At 39.3% G+C, this 15,900-nt stretch overlaps 1 protein-coding gene across 1 annotated transcript in view; it reads left to right on the top strand.

Annotated features, from left to right (window-relative positions):
• Window positions 1-15,900, top strand: part of CRH (corticotropin releasing hormone) — a 184,623-nt gene that overhangs the window by 10,501 nt on the left and 158,222 nt on the right. The window contains exons 3-4 of the mRNA XM_027575150.1: window positions 11,682-11,849; window positions 13,056-13,193. The gene's annotated coding sequence lies outside the window, so the exon portion shown is untranslated. The remainder of the gene's footprint in view (window positions 1-11,681; window positions 11,850-13,055; window positions 13,194-15,900) is intronic.

The following is a 15,900-nucleotide window of genomic DNA, read 5'->3' as shown; positions in this document are numbered from 1 at the left end:
ATAGGCAAATTGAAGGAGGCTCCAGAGGGAGGAGACCCACCAATGAGAAGGTTCTCCAACTTTGCTATAAATGATATTCTGGCCAGGCATAGAATTCTTGGATTATATTCACTTCTTTCAAAAGTCTCTAAACAGTATTCCTTTTCTCTTTTTTTTCTCCTGGACTTTAGTACTATCAGTGAAGAATGTGATAGCTATTCTGATTCTCTTTCCTTTTTAAGTAAGGTGATCTCTCTTTGGAAGTTTATGTGAATTTTTTTATTCTTTGGAGTTCAGAAATGACACCAGAATGTACCTAAATGTATGTCATTTTCCATTAATCCTGTCTGGCACTTGGTTGCCCCTGCTGTTTGAAATGTCAGGTCTTTTTTCAGCTCAGGAAAACTTTTTTTTTTCATTTTTCCTTTTATTTGATTGTGGCTTGTCTTCTATTCCTTTTCTTCCTTCTGCAATGCCTTTATTTTCATTTGCATATCAGGCTCCTTGAAACTGTCTCCATGTTTCTTTTCATGAATGATTTCCTTTTATTTGTATTTTTCTCTCTGACGTATCTTTTCCATTTGATCTTATAGAGCTTCTAGCTTACTAATCCTGATGACTACTTTGTATTTCAGCAGTAGTATTTTTTGGATTCTTTTGTAGGTTTTAAATTCAGAAGTAAGGTTTATTTTTTTTTAATTTGCCCAGACTTATTTCCTTTAAACAAATCTACCCGTAAAACCAGTCTTTAAAAAAAATGAATAAAGAATTGTAATCTGGAAAAAAAAAATCTACCCAAGACAAATCTATTTGTCTTCATCAAAATAAAAAGCTTCTGGGCGCCTGGGTGGCTCAGTTGGTTAAGCGACTGCCTTCGGCTCAGGTCATGATCCTGGAGTCCCGCATCGGGTTCCCTGCTTGGCAGGGAGTCTGCTTCTCCCTCTGACCCTCCCCTCTCTCATGTGCTCTCTCTCTCTCTCTCATTCTCTCTCTCAAATAAATAAATAAAATCTTTAAAAATATATATATAAAAGAAAAAAAAACAAAATAAAAAGCTTCTACACAGTGAAGGAAACAAGCACCAAAACTAAAAGGCAACCCATGGAATGGGAGAAGATATTTGTAAATGACATATCTGATAAAGGATTGCTATCTAAAATACATAAAGAACTTATAAAACTCAATACCCAAAACCAAATAATCCTGTTAAAAAATGGGCAGACATTTTTTCCAAAGAAGACGTCCAGATGGCCAACAGACACATGCAAAGATGCTCCATATCACTTATCATCAGGGAAATAAAAATCAAAACTACAATGAGATATTGCCTCACACCACTTAGAAGGGCTAAAATTAACAACACAGGAAACAACAAGTGATAGGATGAGGAGAAAGGGGAACCCTTTTATACTGTTGGTGGGAATGCAAACTGGTGCGGTCACTCTGGAAAACAGTGTGGAAGAGTTGTCATTACATTTTAATTAAAGTTCTCCTTAGGTTTCTTCTGCCATTAAATCTGCCTCAATAGGAGCCACCTATTCAGGTATGGTCCACAAACTCTTTGCCTGCTCATATCAGCTGTGGAGGGAGGGGGTTGAATCCCATATGGAGCAGGATTTGGGGTCTCTTTAAGCGGTGTGGTTCTCAATGCTGGGGAGGTTCAGTGGTCTCCAGCTCTGGTTCTCCCTTAGGCAATCTTAGCATTGTCCCAGTGTTGGTCAGAGAAGCCGGTTTCCTCTGCAGTAGCTTGGTCCTCCTGGAGTTACAAACAAAATGTGTCCTCCACTGGCTGCCCTGCTCAATTTCTTTGGGAACTAAGTATCAGATGAGGGTAGGATTGCCTCTGTCTTTAACAGTGAGCCACCCAACACACACACACACACACACACACACACACACACACACACACACACACACACACACACACCCCTCTTCCCCCATTAGCTATTTATTTTTCTTGTTTAAATGATATTGAGTGAAGCATGATACCTGGATATATTCATAATCCACCCCAAACCTACCTTTCTCATCTCTTTTTTCTGCTCTTCCTTCATACACCAAGTGTTTTATAAGTGCTGATTTATCCTTCTGTTTACTGAGCACATGTTATAGTTTTTTATTTCCAGATCTTTTATCAAAAACTGAGAGAAAAAAGAATGAGAGTAGAAACATTCTGACCAGTTTCCCAACCACATTTTTAAAAACAAATAAGGAAACTGAGTCTTGTTCAGGCTCACATAGCTAGTTTTAGTTAATATTATTAAGTGGTGGAATATGCATCCTGACAGGAAAGACCATGGGGAAACAGTGTTGACAGAGTAGTCCTGCCAGTGAGATGCAGGAATAGAGGCAAGGTATTCCGTGAGAGTTGTTAGCTCATTCATTCATTTAATGTGTATCAGTCAGAACTTCACCACATGAATTAGGGGGTAACAACTGAAATGGGTGAGAAATATTTTAAACAGAGAGTTGCTCCATTAGAGATCAGAAATTTGAAAATACATCGTGTGTATGGGAAAACAGAGCAATCCTGAACTGCTGAAACATTTGAAGGGATAGCAGAAAGTGAGGCTATGAAGGTCAGATGGGGCCAGATTATAAAGGGGTTTGCATGTCACACTTTGTTCTATATTTATTCAGCCAACATTTTCTGAAAACTTACTGTGTGCCAGGAGCCATGCTAGCACTGGGGATGTGGGAGTGAGAAAGTGTTTCTGTTCTCCAGGAGCTATAGGCATTAGGGAGTTGATGGAATGAAGGAATTTAAGCCTGTAGATTGATGGAAATTTCACTCAAGTGGCAGTGAAGGGGAAAGAGACTGGAAGCAGAGTGTCCAGGTAGGTAGGAGACCATTGTCTTAGTTCCAGAGAGAAATGATACGTGCGTGGACTATGGAGGGTGATGGCAGTTGTCAGAGCAGGTGTAATAGGGGGATATGCATGGGGTAGGGAGGTCAAGGAGGCAGGACCATCCTCCGGTCTGAGGATGGTGGTGATGTTGCTGCATCTCAGCTCTTGTTTCTGCTTCTTATGGGCTCTCAGAGAGGGAGAGAGTCTTAACCACCTATCTTGCCCCCATTGCTTGAAGCATTGCATCAGTAAACACAGGATGTTGTTAACTAGGTTAGAGTTCACAGTCAACTAATTTGTCATAATTGACTTACTGGAAATGGTCCTGTGGAGAAATTAAATTATTTTCTAAGTTTTTACTAGAGTAGCTAGAGATTCCTTTGAGATAATTCTGTAAATTATCTTATATAGCTGTTGTAAAAAGAATTGCTAAGTAAGGCAATATTGTATAATTGTATGTATAAATATATATAGTTTGAAATTTTTAATGACTACTAGTTTTTGTTGTCTCTATCATCATTTAACAGCTATAAAAATAAAGGGGAAATGGCAACTGCCATTTTAACAAAGGATATTTTACAACATACCCTTTCCCCTCTCTTTCCTTCCTTTTGACATCTTGTTTAAATCTGTTTTCTTACAATAGGCAGCAAAAGGATTTATTCCCTTGATAATATATTTAATAACAGACGATTTAGCAGACACTATCGATACCTTCCAAATTGTAATTTTTCAATTTCTTGTAAGCAAGTAAGTGTTGAGAACATTTTGTTACATTATATTTTTCTCCCGGTTTATAGCTCCCAGATTAGCAGTGTATGTAAGCTGCACACTGCAGCTTTTCTATTAAACATTCATGACAGCATCTTATGCTATTTGCAGCCTTGAAAATGGACACATGATAAGTAGGATATCTTTATTTTTTATACTTTCTAGTTTGCATCGGTCGTGAATTGACAAATACTTAGTGAATGTCCAATGCAACAGAATACCAAGTGCCATAGAAAGACAACAAGATGCCTGTATTGCAAGGATTGTTAATCCAATGGAAAAGACAAAAGGCCATTATGGAAGGCATATAAAAAGTGTGGCAGTACTTCCCAGATATTGTAATGTACATGTATTTGCTCCCTCCCTTTCATGTCCCCTTACTGGTCCCAGTGCTCTTCATGGCTATGTGCTTCCTACTTACCATGTGTGGAAGGAAGGGAAGTCATGTACCTCAATATTTTGGGAATAAGATCCAGTGCCTTCCAGGAAGAAACAAGATCTGAATGAGGTACCATCTAAATAAAGTGGAGGATAAAAGTTTGAAAGGATATCTTAATATTTATGAAGTCCTTTCAGATCTGTTTAGTAGTAACCAGTAGAAAATAAAAAAAATGATATAACTTATAAACTTACTGCCTGCCAAGAGTCATAAGCTCATAAGTTTAATTAGGAAAAGTCAGTATTTGATGCTGCTGCCCCTTCTGGTTTATGTTCAGAGAAGAGGAGTGATTTCCCCAGGGAACCCTGTCTTCTACTACTGTCTTTGGCCTGGGGCCTCCACTGTGCTCTCCTCTCACCAGCCCCCGAGCCCAGGCCAGAGCAGGTGCTTAACATGGTGCCAGGGGGTCATCAGAGTCAGCACTTTCTGACTCTATAACATTAGCCCTCTCCCTTCCTGGGTCCTGTTCACTTTGGGTACAAAGGTGAAGTCTGAGCCCATTTGGGAGATACCATGGGCCTGCAGCCTGGAACTCTTATATCACACAATTGTGCATCCTTAGGATCTCTAATTTCTATTCTGGACTTCCAGTCTTTCTATACTCTTGCTGAATTTATATGCAACCTATCAAACATTAATGTTTTATACAATGAAATTATAAAAATTTAATGTCATTTTAGAATTGAGACAAATGAAAGTGACAGCTATAATTTAACATGTAAACTATTTGTCCAGCAGAACTGAAGTCAGAAATTTTCACAGAATTTTAGAAAATAAAACCTAGAGATATCACAAATTTGGGTTTTATAATTTAAAAGTGGCTTAAGTACTTTCTAAAGTTTCTCTAATATCAAATTCTCCATAGCATACTGAGTCAAGTGTTTTTTTTTTTTTTTTCTTTTCTTTTCTTTTTGATAGAGTGGATTGAAAATGTAGTTCCAGGTTCTTGAACCTATGAGAACAATTGATGTAGGTTAGGAATGATAACTCTAGTATCCAAAAGGGCCAGGCAGGAAATGTACCTGAGTGAAGCCCATAGCTGCCACACATCCTGACAAACTATTTGAAGAGATCTTTGGTTTATGACTTTCCTGGCCCAGGAATTTGAAAATACTACTTAGCTACTATAGGTTAATCTGGGCCTGAAAATGATTACTCAAGAAACCTGTTAAATGTGTTTGCACAATCTCTTGGAATTAGCATTTCTTTGAAAGGGTACCTGGGTAAGCCTTTCAAGTGTTGGCTGTGTTTGTTTCTTTGAGTAACCAATCACTTTGAAAGGACTTTCCAGTTTAGGAGACTATAGTATAGTCTCACGAGCTCTTAAACTTTGTCAGCAAGCAAAAAATTAGTATAAGAAAAAAATAAAGATTACAAAGAACCAAAAAAACTCATGAGAATATAGTTTTCTAAATGTTGACACCAGAAAATCAGATATGGCTGAGAAATAGCAGCATCTTTCCTGAAACATGCTCATCTGAACCAAAGTTGTTATAATTCAGAGCAAGAGACGTCTGTCTTAAAGGCAAATGGTCAAGGTTGCTCTGGAGATGATGCAGGAAATGATTCAGAATATTACCCAGAAATATATTTCCTTGAATATTGATAAATTCCATGCAACATGTGTCAGCCTATGGCTATTATAAAATGAATTGGATATCAGGGATTCCTAGTGACTGTCTTTAGGTTCTGTCCATCATGTGTAACCCACACTTCGTTGCCATTATAGGTCTGAAAGTGAAAACTTCCAGATGACAATCTCTGCCACAGAGTTACACACACACACACACAGAGTGGGTGGTTTTCAGATTTGAGTATGCCTGAGAATTACTAAGAGTGTTTGTTACAAAAGTTGGTTTTATTCTGATTCAGGGGATCTGCAGACCATGTTTTGAGACACGTTGCTTTAAAATGAAAGAATGGGGGGGCACCTGGGTGGCTCAGTCATTAAGCGTCTGCCTTCGGCTCAGGTCATGGTCCCAGGGTCTTGGGATAGAGCACCGCATTGGGCTCCCTGTTCAGTGGGAAGCCTGCTTCTCCCTCTCCCTCTGCCTCTTCCCTCTGCTTGTGCTCTCTTTCCCTCTCTCTCAAATAAACAAAATCTTAAAAAAAAAAAAAAAAAGAATGGGAAGCATCATAGAGGTTTTGACTTGTTTTCTGGGTTAATGGTCTTGTTCACACTCTTTGGAAGTCATTCTTTTATCTGCAAAATATTAAGATTCCTTCCAGAAAGGAAAATAGGTTTTATCATTGTTCAGAGCTCATTCTTCATATATTCATGATGATCTCAAAGTTTATACTCCTAACCCAGAACTTTTCTCTGAACTCCAGGTGTGTATATCCAGCTGTCTGCTGGAACACCTCTACTGGAATGTCTAATAGACCTGTCCCACTTCACACAGCCACACTAAAATCCTCCCTTCAAGCCTCGTCCACTTGCAGTTTTCCCAATTTTGGTTAATGGCAACACTCTTCTTCCAGCTGACCAAGCCAAAAAACTTGGAATCATTCAAGGGAGTAGTATTTTCTTTTCTTTTTTTAATACCCCACTTCCAGTTGACTGACAAATCCCTTTGCCTCTACCTTCAAAATATATCTAGAATCTGATCATTTCCCCCTTACCTCTTGCTACATCTTGGCCCAAGCTGTCATCTGAATTATTGTAGGTCTCCTTACTGTTCTCCTTACTTCCATTCTTGTTCCTTTATAATCTGTTCTCAACACAGCAGCCAGAGTGTTCTAAAATTAAAACTACATCATGTCCCTCTTCTGCTCCAAGCCCTGCAGTGGTTTCCTGTGTCACCCAGAGTAACAGCCAAAAAACTGAGATTGACCTTCAAAGTCTGAGATCTCTTTGATCTCTTCTCAAATCTCTCTCCCTCCTGCTCACTTTCTTCTAGGCTCAGTGTCCTCCACACTATTTCTTGAAGCCATAGGGCCTTTGAACTAGCTGTTCCCTCATTGTACTAGTTGCCTGGAATGCTCTTCCCTGGATATTGGAATGGTTCCCTTCTTCACTTCTGTCAAGTCTTTGCTCAAATATTGCCTTCTTCAAGGGCCAACTCTTACTCCTTTATTTATTTGAAACTGTGATCCCCTTTCCCTCCTGCCCAGCTTTTCTACCATGAGTTCCCCAATCCCCTTTGCCCTGCTCTGATTTTCCATAGCACCTCTCCCCTGGTAGAATACTAGATTAGCTTTTCTTTTTTTTTTTTTTTCATTGATTGATTGAATGTTTATTTTTCTTTCTCCCACACTAGAACGTAGTGAAGAAATTTTTGTCTGTTTTGTTCACTGAGGTATCCCTAGTGCTTTGAAAGGTGCTCAATAAATATTTGCTGAGTAAACTCAGTGAATTATTTGTAGAGTAGTTGCTAAAAGTCAAGTGTTGCTCTAAAGTTCAAGGAGTACAGCTGCGAATAGACAGGACAGCTCTGCCTTCTTGGAGCCAATATTCCTAGTGGGAACCAACTGCAAAATAGCAGAACTGCAGAATGTGCAGCTTTTGTGTAGAGGCCAGCATGATGGGACTTATAAAGTAGCCACAGCAGTCAAAGATGGAGGAGACTACCTAGTAGCAGCCCTCTGCAAAAGGCAGAGGGGATTGCAAAAGTTGTGGTTAGCAGGAAAGTGAAAACTTCCAGAAAACAGAGAGTGAGTTACAGAATATGAAAGTATAGGAATTACAAGTAAGCAAATGAAAAAGTGAGCCCAAAGAAGAAATAATATGTGGGGGAGAAGGAAAGAAAGCTTATGTAAACAGCATATAATAGAAACTCCCAATAACTGTGTCTTAACCACATAGTGGTTTATTTCATCACATAAAAGAAATCCACAGGAGGGAACCAGGTGTTGGATGGAAGCTTCAGGATCCCACCAGCGACCAAGTGTCCTATCTCCTCCATCATCCTCAGCACATGCCTTCTATCCTCAAAATCACTTCCTGGAAGGAAGCAAAGTGAAGGAAAAAGGAATCTTTCAGAAAATAACATAATACTTCTCATGGGCTAGATAGAATTTAATCACCTGGCCACACCTACTGCAAAGGAGTCTAAGGAAGCTTGTCTTTTAATCCAGGGCATTGCCACCACAAATATCTCTGCCATAGAGTAAATGAATAAATTGCAATTTATTAGAAGAGGATCCAAGATTAAAACCTAGAGCATAGGGGTGCCTGGGTGGCTCAGTCAGTTGAGCAGCCAGCTTTTGGTTTCAGCTCAGGTCATAATCTCAGTGTCCTGGGATTGAGCCCTGAGTCAGGCTCTGTGCTGGGCTTGGAGTCTGCTTGAGATTCTCTCTCTCCTTCTCTCTCTCCCTCCTTCTTCCCCTCCCCCCCAAAAATTTTAAGAAAAGAACAAATGTATAGTGAAAAGGAAGAAATTTCACCCCAGGCCATTATATCCTTAACCCTCCTGACTTCCAGTGTCTCTACCCAGAAGCAACCACTCTTACCAGTTTCTTGTATAAGAAGGAGTCCTATAAAACTCAAGAACCTTGTGAAAATGAATGCTTGGTTCTTATTGGTAACAGTGACAACTCTGATTTGTATGCAGTAAGTGGAAGAGCAGGCTGAAATGATACCACCTCTAAGAAACCCATCCTTGGTTAGGCCAGGTTGATGTCACTGCCTCCCAAACTCCTTCATGTCTTTTTATAATTATCATTATTTTTTGTTGTGGGAAAAGATATATAACATAGAATTTTCCATTTTAACTCTTTTTAAGTGTACAGGTCAGTGGCATTGAGTAAATTCACATTGTTGTTCAACCATCACCACTATCCATTGCCAGAATTAATCCTCATCCCAAACAGAAATTCTGTCCATTAAACACTAACTCCTCATTCCCTCTCCCCACAGGCCCTAGTAACCACCACTCTATTTTCTGTCTCTATGAATTTGCCTATTCTAGGTTTTCTCATATCATTGTAATTGTACAATATTTGTCCTTTTGTGTCTTATTTTATTTGGTCTAATGCTTCAAGGCTCATCTGTGTTGTAGCATGTTTCAGAATTACCTTCTTTTTAAAGGCTGAATAATATTCCATTGTATGGATATTCCATATTTTGTTTCTCTGTTCATTTGTTAACATTTGGGTTGTTTTCACCTTTATGCTATTGTAAATATTCTTTTTTAATTTTTTAAATTTTATTTTATTATGTTATATTAGTCACCATACAATACATCATTAATTTTTGATGTAGTGATCCATGATTCATTGTTTTCATATAACACCCAGTGCTCCATGCAGTACATGCCCTCCTTAATACCCATCACCAGGCTAACCCATCCTCCCACCCCCCTCCCCTCTAGAACCCTCAGTTTGTTTCTCGGAGTCCATAGTCTCTCGTGGTTTGTCTCCCCCTCCGATTCCCCCCCTTCATTTTTCCCTTCCTTCTCCTAATGTCCTCCATGCTATTCCTTATGTTCCACAAATAAGTGAAACCGTATGATAATTGTCTTTCTCTGCTTGACTTATTTCACTTAGTATAATCTCCTCCAGTCCCAACCATGCTGATGCAAAAGTTGGGTATTCATCCTTTCAGATGGCTGAGTAATATTCCATTGTATATATGGACCACATCTTCTTTATCTATTTGTCTGTTGAAGGGCATCTCGGCTCTCTTTTTTTTAAAAAAGTATTTTATTTATTTGTCAGAGAGAGAGAGAGAGAGAGAGAGATACAGAGCACAAGCTGGGGGAGCAGCAGGCAGAGGGAGAAGCAGGCTCCCTGCTCCCCTTGATGTGGAATTCAATCCCAGGACCCTGGGATCATGCCCTGAGCCGAAAGCAGACACTTAATCAACTGGGCCACCCAGGCATCCCTATTGTGAATATTCTTGCTATGAACATTGGTATACTAGTATCTGTTTTGAGTTTCTGCTTTTAATCCTTTTGTATCCTTCATGTCTTTTTATAACGTACCATGATTTATTGTATTTGATGTACAGATGCTTTAAATTCCTCATTAGATTCTAATCCCTTGAGAGCAGGGCCTATAATATTTTTTTCTACTCACAAATTTACTCATTCCAGCAGTTATATATTGAGTACCTGCTGAGTACCAGATACCAGGCTAGTCTTTGGGGACATAGAGTGCAATGACAAATATGACCTCTATCTTCTTGCAGCATAAGTCTAGTGAGGGACATATGTTTTTCTCATTGCATGTAGAATAATGCCTTGCACAATATAAGTATTCAACAAATATTTGTTGACTTTAACCAAGTCAGTTAGTAAATAAGGAAATAAGTAAATTAACTTATTGACTTCATGTGTCCTCAGTAATTTGTGAGGGTATCGTATCAGTGATTGGATAGCAGTGAACATATTTGGAACAAATGTAAACTCTGTGAGATTAGAAACATGGCTTTCTTGTTCGCTATTGTATTTCTAGCAAATAGGATGGTGTCTGGCACACAGTATGGGTTCAATAATTTTTAAACAAATACTGTTGACATAATTTGTTCTAAAGAACTGTAACAAGTTCTAATGAACTCTGCCCATATATTGTGGTTGGAAAAACTGAGACATTTAAGAAAAGCCAGAAAAGTAGTGACCAAGTCAGAAATTGAACCTGGGTCTTCTGACCTTCAAAGAGCTTTATGCTCTTTATCACACTAGTATGTAAAATTAGAACTGATGTTCCACCTTTCTGTGAAAGATGTGAACTTTAGCTACAATCACACACAGTATAGAGAAGGTTTAAGGCCTTTACAATTCCTAAAAATGATAATGAATCAGATTCCCAAATAAGCTTGTTAAATGCTATTATTAAATAAAGAAGATAGTAGCATATGATGATGAATTGCTATTTCTGCTGTGAAGGATGAGGTGGTGTTGTGCTGCCTGCTTGGGAAGGCCTCACCTCACCAAGGCGTGTCTAACTTGATATGTCATTTCTTTGCTCATTCAGCTCAACTCCATTTTTGGGGTTTGGAAATGATACCCAGTTCTTGGCTGTCAATTAATTATTTAGGCCTTTTGGGTCTTTTTGAGCAACCTGGTTTGGAAACATTTAATTCTATGTTATATGAGTTAAAGTTTATTTCATTAGGAATTCTAGCTAAATTTTTCATGAGTGAGAAGGTTGAAGCCTTTAATTATTTAAAAGTTTTTGGATTATTTGTGGATCTTAAAGCCAAGCTATTTTTATTATTATTTTATTATTTTTAAAATTTATTTTTATTTTTTTATTATTATTTTTTAGAGAAAGTGTGCATGTACACGTGGCGGGGAGGGGTAGGATCAGGCTGGGGAGGGACAGAAAGAAAGGGAGAGAGAGCCTTAAGCAGGCTCCACACCCAGTGTGAGCAGAGGCAGGGCTTGATCTTACGACCCTGAGATCATGACCTGAGCCAAAATCAAGAGTCAGATGCTTAACTGACTGAGCCACCCAGACACCTTAAACCAAGCTATTTTGAAAATTTCAGGTATTTCAGGGGCGCCTGGGTGGCTCAGTCGTTAAGCGGCTGCCTTCGGCTCAGGTCATGATCCCAGGGTCCTGGGATCAAGCCCCGCATCGGGCTCCCTGCTCAGCGGGAAGCCTGCTTCTCCCTCTCCCACTCCCCCTGCTTGTGTTCCTGCTCTCGCTGTGTCTCTTTTTGTCAAATAAATAAATAAAATCTTTAAAAAAAATTTCAGATATTTCAGCTTCAAAGAAACCTCCAGTATTTGAAATGTGCAAATTCGTCTTATAATAAAATCCAGGAAGAGCATAGACTAAATTCACACCCAAGTTTAGCTGATCAAGTTCTGAGACTATCATTGGCCTGCTGATGGCACAGGAAATAGAGGACCTTAATTCAAAAGGTAAACAATTTTGTGTAAATATGTAAAGAGTTTGTCATTTTAAGAAGAGTGTATTGAACAGAAATTCTCTAGAATAATTTGAAGGGAATAGAGTACTACCAAGTGCTGGCCCCAAAGTTAAAAAGAACTTGGATACTTTTGGAAAGAGAAGAAGCCTAAATGTCACACTTATTGCCCTTGGTTTTAGTGTGTGGTTTTTAATTTTTTTGCTTTTAAAAAATTGAGATATAGTTGATATATAACCTTGTGTAAACTTAAGGTTATAATATGTTGATTTGATACATTTGTGTGTGTGTATATATACACATATATATATTGCAATATGATTACCAGTGTCGCATTAGTGAACACCTTCATCATGTCACATAATTATTTCCTTTTCATGGTGAGAACAATTAAGACCTGGTCTTTTAGCAACTTTAAAGTTTATAACACAGTATCGTTGACTATAATCACTCTGCTCTGCATTAGATCTCTAGGGCTTATTTACTAGCTGCAAGTTCATGTCCTTACACAAGGGGTCCCGGTTCTGCCACTCCCCTGTCCTGCCCACCAAGCTTCTGGTCATCACCCATCTGGTCCTTGTTTTTATGAGTTCCCCGCTCTTTTAGATTACAGATTTAAGTGACATTATAGAGTATTTGTCTTTCTCTGTCTGACTTATCTCACTTGGCATAATACCCTAAAGGTCCATCCTTGTTGATGCAAATGGCAGGACTTCTTTCTCATGGTTGAATAACATTCCATTTTATATACGTACCACATCTTTTTTATCTATTCATCTGTTGATGGACACTTAGGTTGTTTCCATATCTTGACTGTTGTGAAAAATGCTGTAATAAACATGTCGTGCAGATATCTCCTCAATATCCTGTTTTCATAACTCCTAGAAGAAACCATATTGAAGAAGGTCCTTGACATTGGTCTTGGCAATGATTTTTTGACTATGACACCAAAAGCACAAGTAACAAAAGAAAAAATAAATAGCACTATATCAAACTAAAAAGCTTCTGCACAGCAAAGTAAACCATCAACAAAATGAAAAGGCAGCCTATGAAATGGAACAAAATATTTGCAACTATATATTGGATAAGGGTTGTCCTTATTGATGCTCAGACTTTTCAGATGATGAAATTTGTTTTTGCCAGAATTCATACTCAGTTGTAGTCTGACTCTAAATCCACTTTGCTATTTTGTATCTTCCAGAATAAAATCTGTGCTTTCCTCAACCCAGTAGAGCTCCACAAAAGAGTCCACATATGGTCTGAAAACCACCTCCCTAATATTAGTCAGCTGGCCAGCTGGAGCCCCAGGCCAGTCTTGTGCCTCCAAAGGAGTTGGCAGGTATGGATGACTAGGTTTGGATTCTGAATATCTGAATTTCCTTCACATTGTGGGAATTGCGTTATAGGATATTTAGGCTCCTACTGTCCAGCAGAGATTGTGCTACTGTTAGAAGAGAGAGGTTTGCCAAACCTCTATTTTTACAGCTCCACATATTCTTATGCAGTTGTCATCAAGTTGTTACTTTAATACCATAGTCAATCATATGTAATGTTACAGCAAAACACACCTGACATGCTCATTAAAACAAATATCACATTTGCATAATCACTGTTGATGGAAAGATACACACACACAGAGGCAGCTGGAAAACTAATGAGGTTTGTTTAAGCAGCAGCCATCCTCCTCATGCACACATGTTCCAGGAACTTTTGTGGAACTTCCTAGCCTCCTCCTACCTTCCTACCCCCAGTTCTCTTAGAAGAGTCTGAACTGGTATCATTAACTGGAAAATTGTAGCAGAGAATGGAGGGGAGTAATCTGATAGAAAATGAAACTAGGAGTGAGAGAAGGTGAGATGATTGGAAAAAAGGGGTATTTCAGAGTGGGTATTACTAAATAGGAGTGAGGCCAAAGCAGGGCCTTCCAATAGGGCAGTCATCTGATATGATGATATGGTGGTTTCATGTATTTGAAGAAGGGGGAGGTTTATTTAGTGTGGCTCCTGAGGGCAGAAAGGAGCCTGCCACACCAGGCCCACCCACGGTGGAATGGGCTGGAAGGTCCAGGGTCTGCTGTCTGATTACCAGGAATGGGAAGCACAAGGAGGCCTAGGATATGCAGAATGACTTCCAGAGTGCTTTTAATAAGTCATCTCAGTTGATCATCCCAACCCCACTGTGAGATAGTTATTACCCCACTTTTTGCAGGTGAGGACCCCAAGGCTGCAAACAACGAGCAACCTGCCCAAGCTCATGCAGCCAGGAAGTATCAAAATGGAGACTGGAACCTAGGACTTCTGACTTCAAGGGCCCCAGGTAGCAAGTAAGCATCCCAAGATCCCATAACCAGAAGATTGAGGGACCAAGGCAGGGAGAATGGAGAACAGGACAGCTGTCAGTTTGACAAAGCACTGTGCTGGGATTTTTAACAATCTTGTGAAGGCAGGATTATGATCTCCCTTTAAAAAAGTAATTCAGCACTGGGGCAGGGTTGAATCTACATGGGTAGTAGTGAAGTGGCCTCTGCCACAGGGGCAGGGACATAAGCAGATCATTCCAAGGCTACTGAAGTAGTTTGACTGGGTTCCATGTCTCGCTTTGATCTATAATCCAAACTCCACGGTGAACCTTCCATAATGACATCTCTGATCACATCACCCTCTTGCTTAAATCTTCAGTGGATTATATCCTACTGCTCTTCGGGTAAATATCAGAATCTTTGAGGAGACTCACAAGGCAAGGTATGGCCCCCCTCCCTACATGGCCAAACCTCATTTTGCCTTATATTTTACTTCTCTCTCTGTGTTCCAGCTATACTGATAGGAGGCACATGCTCTCTTACTCAGTTCAATCCTCAGATATTACAGATGAGGCAACAGATTAAGGGATATTAAATGGTTTGCTTAAGGTCAAAGCAGACTCTTGTTTTCCAGGTCAGTGCTCCTTCTACCACACAACATACACTGCTTTAGTTCATGAGTGTTAGCCTATTCTAATGTGACCAATAGTGCCCCACAGAAAAGAATGAAACAAATAGTGTGTGACTGCTTGTTCAACTCTAGTGAAACCATTAATTTTACTTAATTAAGTTCTTTTTAAAAATTCAGGATAGAGTCAGAGTCTGGTAAAGCTAATAATAGCGTCTTTCTTTGGATGAAAAATCTTTAGAACACCTTCAGTCCATCAAATCATATTTGAAAAATGCTCGTGTATTATCCTTGGCTAATGATGGGATGATAATGTGAAGTAAAGATTAAAGGTCAGTTGTCAAATGTAGCTATTAGCCAGAAGAAAGTCTTCCAGACAGTGTTTCCTGAAACCTTTTGAGCCCTGACATGGTTGATGAACAGAGTGGGTTAGAGCCATGAATCATCAGAGCCTCCTGTCCGACATTGTTTCCTTGGGTAGTGGCCTGGATCTGTTCAAGTCCCAAGTTATCTGATGTTCCTTTGTTAAACTGCTTCAGAGTGTACTTTTCACCCTATTATTGATGGAAGGCCAAAAATGACACTGCTCAATTGTGAAAAGCTTTGGGGACTATTATGGGAAAGTGCTTATTTCATGAATTAATTCCCTTTGCTGCCACGGAGAACCGAGTTAGTGTGTTCACTCAGTTGGGAAGATATGGGCAGTCTGTAAGAATGATCTCGAGGTGGGAAATGATGGAATGATCATTGTCAGAGGTATAATGCATGTCACGTGAATAGCTGTGCTCCATTCGATGAATCCAGGGTGAGGCATTGAAGAGAAAAGCATTTTCAGCCTCTTTATCCTCTGGGACTTTTAAAAGTTCTAGAATTTTAAAAACAAGCATTTGGAAATGACCCCTCCAAAGTACTTTTCAAGTTTACCAAAGATTACCATGGCAACTAAATTACTGAATGACTAAAGGAAGTGTGTTTAATGACGTTTTTCAGCCCATGTACAAATTCCCTGTTTATTAAAGAGGAAATGTCAGGGGTTGAGACTATCATGCTCTTTGTGGAGGCAGAGAATGAAGATTCTCTGGGGAATGTATATTCCTTAGCAATATGAAAGAAGTGTGT

Source organism: Zalophus californianus, chromosome 4, assembly GCF_009762305.2.
Source record: "Zalophus californianus isolate mZalCal1 chromosome 4, mZalCal1.pri.v2, whole genome shotgun sequence".
NCBI lineage: Eukaryota > Metazoa > Chordata > Mammalia > Carnivora > Otariidae > Zalophus > Zalophus californianus.
The sequence above is the reverse complement of the archived record's forward strand: the minus strand, read 5'-3'. Positions and strand labels throughout refer to the sequence as shown.